The 12,641-nt window shown below is 38.6% G+C and overlaps 1 protein-coding gene across 1 annotated transcript in view; it reads right to left on the reverse strand.

Moving 5' to 3' along the window:
• LOC149240516 (ATP-dependent DNA helicase 2 subunit KU70-like) overlaps window positions 1-11,256 on the reverse strand; it is a 244,512-nt gene extending 233,256 nt beyond the window's left edge. The window contains exon 1 of the mRNA XM_089367317.1: window positions 11,046-11,256. The gene's annotated coding sequence lies outside the window, so the exon portion shown is untranslated. The remainder of the gene's footprint in view (window positions 1-11,045) is intronic.
• Window positions 11,257-12,641: the final 1,385 nt, after the last annotated feature.

The raw sequence follows: 12,641 nt of genomic DNA on the forward strand, positions 1-12,641 counted from the left end.
GATGTGGGTTTTCACATTAAAAATAATATTTTTCCTTGTGCAAATTTAATTCTTCCAAGGGCTAATAGGGTCTCCAAAGGGTGAGGAAGGTTTCCCAAAGGAGAGAATTTCTCCTTGAGCTGCCAAATTTCAACAGGACGGTCAAAAATTCCTTTTATTGGAACAAAAGAATAAATTATCTTATGCTCCAATAGATCCAATAAACCAATTGTTGAGAATTATAGCTTAAACAAGAAATTTTGCACAGTTCAATGTGAAAGTGCGAGAAGTAGTTCAAGACATTTTTGAAAAGTAATTTTGCTTTGAAAAAGTAATTCTATTTTTCAAAAGTCATTCTATTTTGTAGTTAACTTTAGTTTTAAAAAAAAAGGAGAAGTCTTATTTTAGTTGTTAAGTCTAAAAAAGTATATCACATGCATGCATCACTTAGACTAGGAATAAACTCAAAAATAGATTAAGGTTTTGGCCTCAGCAAAAAGTATAAAGACAAGTCAAGATAAAGGTTTTCAACATATACGTTTGAACAATTAAGCAGATTGAGCAATCGAGAGGGAGAGAGAAAAGAATTCAAGTAGAGGCAAATCCGGATAATAAGAAATTTCTTGCATGTTGCTGTACAATTTCATATAGTCATATGGACAAATCCATATAGTCCTATGAACAAGTCCATACAGTACAGACACCAAGCTGTACTCTCAACAGGTCTGTACAACACAATTTCTGGTGGTTTTGTAACTGAGCAGATTTTGGCTTTTGGTAACTTGTGAAGGTTTCCCAGTAAGTTTTTCGAAGGAATGAAAATTTGATTTTGAAGAAGTAATTACCTGTGTATGTGTGATACTGATTTTATGCTTCCACTATTTAATTTCCAATTACTGTTTGATTTATGTTATGGCCTGAAATCTAATTTCAACATTAATTAAATTCAGCAACTTAATTTTTTAATTGAAATCATAAGGAAATTCATCACCTAGGGTTGGAATTTTTACATGGTATTAAAGCTAACTTATTTGACTAATATTCTCATGGAATTGCAACAGTAAATCAACTGCTGAAGGGGGCTAGCAGTTAGAGGGTTTCAAAGTTTTATTTTCAAATTTGGGAGTTTGTGCAGTAGATTTTAGAGACGGCATCAGCAAGCCTCACGTTTGAGGACAAATAGGATGTTGCCTTGAATTTCTTATCACCAAAAATGAGGATCACTCTTACAAAGAATAATCTCTAGGATAGTGTCAAGGACTTGTGACTCCTTGAATTTCTTATCATCGAAAATGAAGATCACTCTTACAAAGAATAATCTCTAGGATAGTGTCAAGGACTTGTGACTCCGCCTACAAGTCTGCAACAGTTGGCAACTCAGAACAAAAGGGAAGTGAAAGCCAAGCAAATGATCTTGAATGACATAAAGGATCATTTGATCCCTCGCATATCCAAGAAGAAAATAATGAAAGAGATGTTCAAATCCTGGTTAGTCTCCCCTAGATAAGACAAGATAAGATGATTATATTAAATGTTCAACAAATGACAAAAAAGTAGGTCAATGGGACTATTCAGTGTTGAGTACAATGATGTCAATATAAAGCAGGAATACTAAAATGTCTCGTATATAAAGAACAAGAAGTAAAGTAGGAACATGAAATCGCTATGCAAAAACATGAGAAAACCCTCGTATACAAGTTGGGGCAGCTGCAATGGAGGGAGATGTGCAAAGGAAAAGGATCTAGGGACTGTGTCATGATCCACTAGATCTACCTCTCCTGACAACCAAAGCCAAATGAAGAAAATTCAAGATAGGATGATGCCCTAAAGAAGAAATAGGCGAAGAATTGGACACTCCACTACACTAATGCTTGGCCATTATAACTTGTTGATGTCTAGGTGATCTGATCTCCCTGTTGGTAAGGGATCTGGCCTAGTGACGTCTCTGAAGTCTCTAATGGGGGGTGATAGTCCCTCTGGTCCACATTGATCTGGATCTAGAGGCAACACTAACATCAACCTGTCTCTTAGTGCCTTGAGTTTATAGAAGCACCGTAAAGGACCTAATCTGTTGATCGAGATCAAGCATGGCGAAGACTAAAGTGTGTGGGAACAAAGTTTGAGGGCTCCTTGCTTGTAAAGGGGTAGACATCTTTAATCTAGGTACTAAAAGAAACTAGAAAGGGTCTGGATCCCCCTGAACAAGCAATGAAATCTCCCACGAATCTCATAATAAATGGGGCAATGGAAAATGAAGTGCTCCTCCAATTCAATCTCTCAAAGATGACATAGCTGGCAGATCCTATCTAATTGGTTTATCTAGTGGTTTGTCTCAATCCGCAGTCGATGAGATCCAACTCTGCACTATCCTAAAGGAATCTAAAGGGCACACATCCAATGCCAAAGCGTGTAATGGGCATGAACAATGAATCCATCACTCATCATCATGAAGTGCTTAGCATGGAAGGCCATCTTCAGACGTAACCCAACTTGAGGGTTTATCCATGTGACCTATACATATTGCTTGTAGATATTATCACCAATGATCGTATTCATCTATTGTTTGGTTGGTAAGAGTTGATCAAGTGCACATAAGGAATATCTAAATGGAGGAAGCAGATCCAATGTAATACCAACTACAGTCAGGAGATCTAAGACTCCAATTTACTAGCATCGGAACCAAGTCGAAGAACTAGCTATTGTAGTTGACTCTAATGAACAACGGGCCAAGCATGGATATTTGTCTTGCCACTCCATTGTATCAAGAAAACTCCAAACATGATGTAGAAGTGAGACGAGACTAAACAATGCCTCAACTCAGAAGGGTCAAGTGCCAAACTCCGAGAGGATGATGGCCTAAGGAATTGTCTATTTACATTGAATGAAGCAGCGAAGTCTCTTTATTGGGAACCCATCACATTCTAGTAAACTAAGTTATCAAACACGAAGATAGTATTGCAGAACAAACTCAAATCCATAAAGATGACCAAATCAAACACAATCTCCAATTACCATATGAAGGTAACAAAGATCCATGATCAACTTGCAGTAATTACAAAGAAGGTTGAAAATGCAGAATTGGTCAACATGGCACTGAATGGATTCCAAAAGTCATGGGAACCATTGGTTGAAGGTATTAGTGCTCAAGGTAACATTCCTAACTTTGAGAAATTGTGGGGTGGGATGATTGTATCTAGGATAAAACTTGGATGGAGTCAAAGGACAACAAGAAAGGTAGTGATGAGAATTTAACTCTATTTGGTCTATCAAATAAGAGTAGAGATAAAGGACCTAGCAAGGGTAAGGGAAAGAGTGAGGAGTCAACCTCACAGCCAAGAAAGGGCTTGAGTAAAATCAAGTGTTTCATTTTCATAAGCACAGTCATTATGCATCACAATGTTGAAAGAAGAAGGGTGAAAGGGAAGCAACAACAACAAAAGTAGGCAGCAGTTGTTAATTTTCTTCAAAGATTGTTCTATGTTGCAACAATTTCCAATAGCATCCAATTTACAATTTCCACTTCTTCAATTAACCAAAAATAGTAGAGCAATAGTAGATAGAACAATTATACAATGTGCATAATGAAAGACAACCAAGAGACAAGAGACACAATATTTGGTCAATGACCAAGGAAAAACCGCACAACGGGGAAAACCCTTTGCAACTCTTCTATTAGATTGTCTTCAAATGTTCAGTAGAGAGAGTACATCATCCAAGAGTCAAAGTCAAGCTTTGACTAGCCAATATCCAATATCCAATCAAGTCAATATGCCAAGCAATTTATCCAAAATAGAGACAAGAGAGAGAGAGAGTCAACAAAAATCAACTCTGGTGTAAATCTGTCCAAGTCAATAGCAACAATGTGTGCCCTAACCAGTCAACGGTCAAAGGTCAAAATAGTCCTCCAAGAGTTTAGTCAAAGGTCTTCCAACTCGGCCTCCTTAGATGGTCAAAACTCAGTCAAAATAACAATCTGAGCAATCAAACCTAGTTAACACAATGATGAAGCCTACGGTCAAAGTCTGAAATCAGTGTACAGCTATAGTCAAAGTGCCTAGACTTCCTCGATTTTTGTGCCCTCCAATGCGGCCTAGTCAAACAAAAAAATCCAAAGAGAAATAGCAGTCAAAATGCCCCTAGTCAACATCGGTCAACACCCTAAAACAAATCTAAAATTCGAACAAACAGAAAGATACACATGTCATTCGCACATGTGAGATATTCTTGTGATTCTTGAGCTGTACAAACCAACCAAATGAGGAGAGAGAAAAATGTGTTGGGTTGATGTGATGCCAAATGAGGACTTGACTTGAAATTATATGCATTGGAGGAGGGCTTGTTTAGCTTCTAGGTCGACTTGAACAAATGTGCCAATGTGGGTTTCATCATCAAAAATATATTTTTCCTTGTCCAAATTGAGTGCTTCACAAGTATCTTGGCATCATCTCATGTGCATCCCCACTCATATCTGCTTGTCTATGCTCATCTCATGTTGAACACTCTCAAATCTAAAGAAGAAGAATCGCTGCAGGGGAGATCCAACTACCACCCTAACTCCATCACCATCGGGGAGACTCTGCTACAACCCATAATCATCACTATCGGGGAGCCATAGCTACCACTCGGAACTAAAGACAATGGGCGAGATCAATCTACCCCAATGCGTAGGGATCACACTCTATCCCAAAGTCCCTGATCATCCATCTTAACACTAGAGAGTCAGATGGTATAACACTTGCATCCACGAACTTGGGCAAGATCCACCTACTAAAAGGGGTAGGGATCACACTCTATCCCAAGTCCCTCGTCCCATTGGCCAGATGGGGAGGTTATCCCACAAAGTGGGCAGGACACTAACTGGGGCATACTCTGACTAGGGGAGATCCCAGGTCTCTACATCCTATCGGTCAGAGGTCTCTCATCCCCAGGAGCCCATCAGCTCCATTCCTCACCCTAGGAGCTCAACCAAGGGGGAAGAGCATTGCTCAGTGTTCTTGATCAGCCAAGACCCTTATTCGAAAGGGTCATCTCAACCAGTCCAAGCTTCTTTCTGAAGACCAAGAACTTCCCTTTCAACAAAGCCTTGGTGAGGATATCGGCTATCTACTCATTTGTCGAAATGTGAAGGAGTCTCATGGCTCCTCTCTGCACCATGTCTCGGATGTAATGATATTTGATCTCAATATGCTTGGACTTGTTGTGGAACACAGGATTCTCTGACAAACGAATCCCACTCTTGTTGTCACAATAGATAATTGTCGTGTCCAGGACCTGCTCAAATAGCTCTAAAAAGAGATTCCTCAAGCAACCTACTTCACAACTTGCCACACTGGCTATAATATGCTCGGCCTCAATTGTGCTAAGGGCTACAGACTTCTGCTTCCTGCTCATCCAAGATATCATGACAAATCCCAAAATAAAACAACATCTGGAAGTACTCTTCTTGTCGACAACATTGTCAGCCTAATCTGCATGTGTATGTCCATGTAGTCTAACATCTCCAGCGGCATATCTCAGTCCAAGGTTAATAGTCCCATGTAGATATCTCAATACATGTTTGACAGAGACCCAATGTACATGGTAAGGCTCGATCATAAACTTGCTCAAAGTGTAACTGAGAAGAATATGTCAGGACGAGTGTTCACGAGGAACATTAGAGCACCAACCAGTTGTCTATACTCAGAAGGGTTTGTTAGGTCTAGTTTGGCAGCCTATCCACATAACTTTCTTGAAATTCATCTCCATAGGTGTAGGCAAGGACTTGCATTCAACCGTGTCAAATATTTCCAGCAATTTCACAACATATTTTCCTTGTGAAAAGAAAATCTCACCTAGTCTTTGCCATTCCTCTAGTCCCAAGAAATAGTGCATCAAACTAAGATCTTTCATCTCAAATTCAGAAGCCAACTCCCTCTTACATTCAAGAATGAGTAGGTCTACACTCGTCAAGAATAAGTCATCAACATATAATACCAAAATGAAAGGCATACCTTGGACAACTTTAAAGTACAAGTTTGGATCAGCGTTGTTCCTTGTGAATCCTAGCTTCATCAAGTAACTATCAATGCGGGCATACCAAGCACAAGGGGCTTGCTTCAATCCATAGAGAGCTTTCTTCAATCGACACACATGGGTCTTTCTGTCATGAACTTCAAATCTTGGAGGTTGTTCAACATATACTTCTTCTTGAAGCAAACCTGCAAGAAAGTTGTCTTCACATGCACCTAGTGAAGAGTCCATCCCTGACTAGTTGCAACTTGCAAGTGCAACAATGGATTGAATGGTGGTGCAGCAAGCAACTTGAGCAAATATATCACCATAGTCTTCTCCCTCTTTCTAGGAGAACCATCGGGCTAAAAACCTTGCCTTGTATTTTTTTATGCTTCCATCAACCCCATGCTTAATCTTGTAGAGCCATTTGGAGGTCACCATTGATTTTCCCTTTGGTCTCGACACAACATCCCATACGTCATTCTTCATAATTGGATTCATATTCTTCGATCATAACATCCTTCCAGACTTGTTCTTTCACAGCTTCTTCAAAGGTGTGAGGTTCAACTTGAATCATATTGCCCATAGCTACAACATATCCCTGGTACCTGTATGGCTTCTTCATTTCTCTAAATGTTCTACAAGTAACAACATGTCTCTCGGCATCTTGTAGCGTGTCACGAAGCCATAGTGACCTCTTCCTGGCACGAGGATCACATGGAGGAGGATCCAAGGGGTCCATAGGCTCCATGGGATCATCAAGAATATCTTTCTCAGACTCCGGCAAGGAAGGACCTTTTAGAATATCCATATCATCACTCTTCTTCTCAAGGGGAGGCGGAGGAAGGTCCCTTGCTTTTCCAAGGGCACCATCTTCATCAAATGTTACATCCTTGTTAATTTAAACCTTTCTTTGACCAGGAATATATATTCTAAACGCTTTGGAATCTTCACAATATCCAACAAATGCACCTTTTCTTCCATAGCCTTCCAGCGTGTTTCTTTTGTCTTTTGGCACATGGAAATATATAGGGTAGCCAAATATCCTAAGATGTCCAATGTCGGACTTCACACTTTTGAATGCCTCCTTTGGAGTCTTGTTGTCGAATGCTTGATGAGAAACCCTATTTTGTACATACACTGCAGTATTTGTTGATTCTCCCCAAAGGTACTTCGACAGCTTTTGATCATGGAGCATGGCTCGGGCAGCTTCCACAATAGACCTGTTCTTTCTTTCAACCACTCCATTTTGTTCGGGATTATAGGGCACAATAGTCTCCTTCTTGATACCTTCTTGCAAAAGTCTATGAATTCATTTCAGATGTATTCTCCTCCGTTATCAAACATGAAGACCTTTATTTTCTTTCTTGTTTGATTTTCAACCAAAGCCTTGAAATCCTTGAATATGTCGAAGGCCTCGTCCTTGTGCTTCAAGTAATATATCCATGTCTTCCTAGAGAAATCACCAAAGATGGCCTCCAAGAGAATGTACAGGCATCAGTCCACATATGTCAGAATGAATGAGTAGGAGGATGTCTTTAGATTTATTTTGGCTGGAGGGGAATGGTCCCCTTGTCTTCTTCCCACTGGCACATCCTGGACATACTCCATCATGTTGAGCTTGAACATCGAGGATCCCAGAGACCAACTTCTTCAATTTCGGAAGGGCTTCATAAAGTAGATGGGCCAGCCTTCGATGTCATAGCTTGCTTTAATGATTAGTGTCGTGGATCATTGTTAGAATGGGTCTTCTAGTGACTCTATAGAGTCCTTCAAATCCAAATCTCAATGTGAAAGCATCTCTCATAGACAATCCCACGGGCCAAGTAAGTATTTTTCCTTTGATGAAAGCAACCCTCATTCCCTTGTCTTCCAAAGCAAATATAGATACCAAATTTTTCCAATCCTGGCACATGAAGCAAGACAGATTCCCCAGAATCCAAGTGAAATTTAGCTAACCCAAAGCCTTTAACAGGATGAATGGAGTTATCTCCACGAATAATCTTCAAACTTGACTCCCTCTCTACCAAATTAGAGAGAACTTCTTTACACCCAGAGAAATGATGAGAGGCCCTACCATCAACCAACCAACTATCCCAAGTATCCGAAGGAGAGGAACTAGAAAGTGCAGAAATAAGGATGATTTCAGATTGATTAGTAGCATTACTTTCATATCTGGAATTTCTTGACCTCTTTTGTGGACGATAGCCTTCTTCACAATCATCGGGGTTAAATACATAACAAAGACAGTCATAAAAATAAGACGAAGGATAGTGCTCAATTGAGCAAATAGTAATTCTCTGAAATCAATACCTCATATGCAAAAAAAATGCTTACTTGCTCTTCAAGCAATGCCTAAAATGATTTCCAATAAGTTTTTGACCTTGCTTAGAAACAAAGCAACCTCGAAAATGCTATTATACTAAAAAAGAGTTAAACAGTGTCAGAGCATGTCTCTCATAGCAGCAAACAGCAGGCAATGATCTTCCTTGAAAGATCTACATGTTACAACATCCCTTTTGTATTGAAGACAAAATTATATTTGTAGATGTATAAATGTATTACTTGATAAGAATAATGATAAAATGAATGATGGTACAACACCCTTGTGACGGTATGCTTATAGCATTGACTGATCACGAGGTGAAAGGGTTCGTGCCCCTTGACTTTTCATTAATTCATTAAATTATTGTTATTTATAAATTATAACTATTATTGTGTTTATAACAATATCCATGACACTCATATGAAAAGTCCCTCCTCCTGCAAATATGATATTCTAAAAAGCCAGAAACTCTATTAAGAAGGCCAGAACACACTGCAATTTGGAGGTGCAGATTCACAATTTAACACTCACCATTAGGCAAAATGAGGAGAAAAGAACTGGGGTACTACTCTACACCAGAAGTAGGAGCAGAGTTGGAAGATGATTTATCTCCAAGTAATCACCATGAATGCACCGACAGCAAGTCTAATCATGTCCTCTGTCAATAATTACTGAACCTGAGCGTGCTGCATAAGGTTGAAGGCCAAACCCCAAGGACCACAATCATCCGCCACTCAATGTTAGACTTATCCTAAATACTATGTAATCATGTTTGAGATATAATGTGATTATTAGAACTTGGACCAATAGACTACTATTTTACCCCCGAGACTTTGCTTTCCCACATTTTGTGCAAGGCATGTTGGTTAGACTAACGGGTGATTTTGGCTTGTAAACCCATCCGATTTTGATTTCTTGCTAGTGCTGGTGGTGGTCATGGTTGCGCCCCATTTATTTTAACAAAATTCCCTAGGTATATTTATTATTTATCGTTTATATTAATAGTTGAAGGAAAAATCTTGTCCAAAAAAATATTGTACTTTGGGAACATTTGGGACTGAGTCAAAAAGTTGGGTAATCCCGAGGAGAGATCAGGTGCTATTAGCAGAGTCTCTTGTAGCATCCAAGACCAGATGGAGAAATCTAGTAATGGGCACTTAGATGTTTGATCGGGACTGGAGATGGTCTCATGGCATAGCCAACTGGGATGGGTACACAAACGTGATAGAGCATTTCTTGACAGAACAGAAAAGTGTACACTGTCTTGCCTACATATCACTCTCGGTATTTACAGCAGGAGTGTCTACAAGGCACTTGATGCCTCCAATCACTGACATGACTAAAATATGGAAATGATCAACCTGGTAGAACTGGATAGGTTCCATCTTAATTTAACCCTGTTCTATTTAACTCTGGCATATTCTGCAAAGCATAATGTATTCTTTTTTTGTTGTAAAAAACTGCCCTTATAAAAGCATGATTTATTTTTCATTAATAGCTTGCGGCAAACAACCCTGAGTTTCAGCAAATTTCTTAGAGCTTGCAAACTAATTCAAGATTCAGCAAAATTCAATCCACTTCAGTTGAGCTCATTTTCTAACAAAATTATTTCATGGCTTACAATACAAGAAAGCAATGTCAAGGACCCCGGTGATTTTGGAGTAATCTCCATCTATTTATCCAATAGTGCGTAGTGACCCTAATTTAGGCGAAATAAACTTATTAATGTGACTTTCTGCAATATGAAATTTCACCATCTGTTCGAGTAACTTTGACACAATTCAAATATTGAATCATTCATGCTTTTCAAATGGCAACGGCTGCCGTTGTAAATTTACATTAAATGTTTTAAATGAGGGGAAAAATGGACTTTTAGGTTTTGATTTCATGTATTTGAGATCAAAAGATATATGATTATGCAGATGAAAGGCAGTAAAAGCACAAAAGACATAAACGACTCCTGTATTCTGAAAAATTTTATGATTGTTTCTACTAATTAAGGGAGGAGAGAAGAGTGTATATGCATTTACCTAGAAACGAACCGGTCTGTGCCGCGGTTGTGTCACTTCCTCCTCCTCGGCAATATCATTAAATTGAAAGTTAAAAACGGCACTGTTATAGGGTTTTGGAGGTATATCCAAAAGGGCGCCAAACATCGCCGAAAGTTGAGCCCAAATTTAGTCTTCAAAACCGTATAAATTTATTATAATTTCGGTCTTAATGCATCTATGAACTTTCTTCACCGCCTACGTAGAAATAAGTAGTTGGTGAAGCCATGAAACAAGACCATATGTCCATTATACAACCATGGAAGGCAAGCCTTTCTTGTCATCATGAAAAAGAGTACTCTAAATGTTCTACGTTTCGGGTAACTATGGCATATTCTTTTTCGGGTAACTCTCGCATATTCTGCAAAGCATACTGTGATTTATTTTCTTACTGTGCAAAACTTTCTGCAGTAATGATTTTGTCATCTGTTCGTGCATCTTTGACACAACATATTTCAAATATTGAATCATTCATTCGTTTCAAATGGCAATGCGTGCCGTTCTAAATTTACTGTAAATGTTTTAAGCGAGGGGGAAACTCGAATTTCGGTTTTTATTGCATTTATTTGAGGCCAAGAGCTATGTGATTATGCAGATTGAAGGCATTAAAAGCACGAAAATTCAAACGACTCCTTCATTCTGAAAGTTTCATGATTGTTTCTACTGATTAACGGAGGAGGGAGGAGTGTATAGACATTTACCTAGAAACAAGTCGATCTGTGCAGTGGTGGCGAAACTCCTCCTCCTGCTCAATTGAAAGTAAAAAACGGCACCCTGAGGGTTTTGATGGTACATAAAAAAGGGCGCCAAACATCAGCGAGAGCTGGGGCCAAAATTTATAGTGTTCGAAACAATGTTAAATTCATTATAATTTCGGTCATTAAGCTTTAATGCATTTATGATTTTTCTTCACTGACGTCTTAAAAATTGCGGGATTTAGTGAAGACAGTGAACCTTTGAAGGTTATCCGCTAATTTTGTGGAGAACTAAGGTCAATCATTCGGCCATTAATTGAGATTATTAGCCTTTCTTTTTTAAGAATCGCATTAAGAGGTGTTTTACTATTCACTGCCTAGACGTGTTGTTATATAAGATTAAATTAAATATTTAAGTAAAAATAAAAATATATCAGAGCGACTTCAGAGTAAGAGGGTTATTTTTTGTTATGATGAAGAAATGGAGATTTAATTTGCATGGGATTGGGGATTGGGAATATCAACAAATAATTAGTCTATTTAGCTTTGCAAGAAAGCTTGGAATTGGCTTACTCCACGAGACTATGACTATGTCAATTTATAGTTTTTGGCAGCTCAAAAATTGTGATCAAGCATGCAATTAAAATTAAAGAAAAAGATGAGCATATCTCGGCTCCTATTCTACATCAAATTAAATTAGTAGTGGATAAATTTGATATGATTGATTTTTTCCTCCTAGAACAAGGTTTGTTAAAGATTTATGAAGGGGGATTGTTTTCAAAAGCAATATCATGATGATCTGATCCAAATTTCATGTGTCTTTGATACTCATGTGCATTAAGCATGGATTAAAGAGTGAGGTCTTATCGTATGAACCGACTTTGCATTATTCAAAATCTCATTAATATTTTTAATATTGTGGCGGCCTCTCGTTGCCATGGAGAGTTGTGCCCTTGTGGCCACATGGGCAACAATTGTCATATTATGTTGGGCAAAGGACAGATGTAGAAGGAAATATGTGTCTATTAATGCCATTCAAATGTACGAGGTTCATTCCCATGCATGCGGAGCTCAATTTGCATGTGTGTATTCCATGCTTGCATCAAAACGTTGTCTTCGAGTGCAATCTTTCCGTTATGGCCTTTGAACATTTGGTATCTAAGAGTCTAGTCGGCATTAATGACGAATGTAGTGGGTTCAAATCAAGGAGGTTGGGTTTATCGGTATTTATCAAACGTTGGAGTGAGCATGGAAACAAAGAATTCGCAATTAGTGCTTTAATTTGTCATCTCTGTCAACAGGTTTGGCACAATTTCAAAATTATGGAGCGTGATTTTGAAAATGTAGAGGAAGAGCTCTGCCTCACGATTGCTAAAAAGGCAAGTGCCCTAGAATTCATCATTTCTTTGATTTCTAAGCACACAAAAATTATTTTGGTTGGATATAAGACTCGAAATAAATTTTTAAATCAAAGACTAGGAAATCTGGAAGTCAATATGGATCGTCTTCAGTTGGAAAATGAAATGCAGGAATTTCGAATGCAAATTTTGGTTCAAGCCGAGGTTGGTAATGTCGTCATGGTTCATGTTGGGGCAAAAGTGG

This window comes from Pinus tabuliformis, chromosome 8 (assembly GCF_031772625.1).
Source record: "Pinus tabuliformis cultivar Carrire ecotype Pingquan chromosome 8, CPIR1, whole genome shotgun sequence".
Taxonomy (NCBI): Eukaryota; Viridiplantae; Streptophyta; class Pinopsida; order Pinales; family Pinaceae; genus Pinus; species Pinus tabuliformis.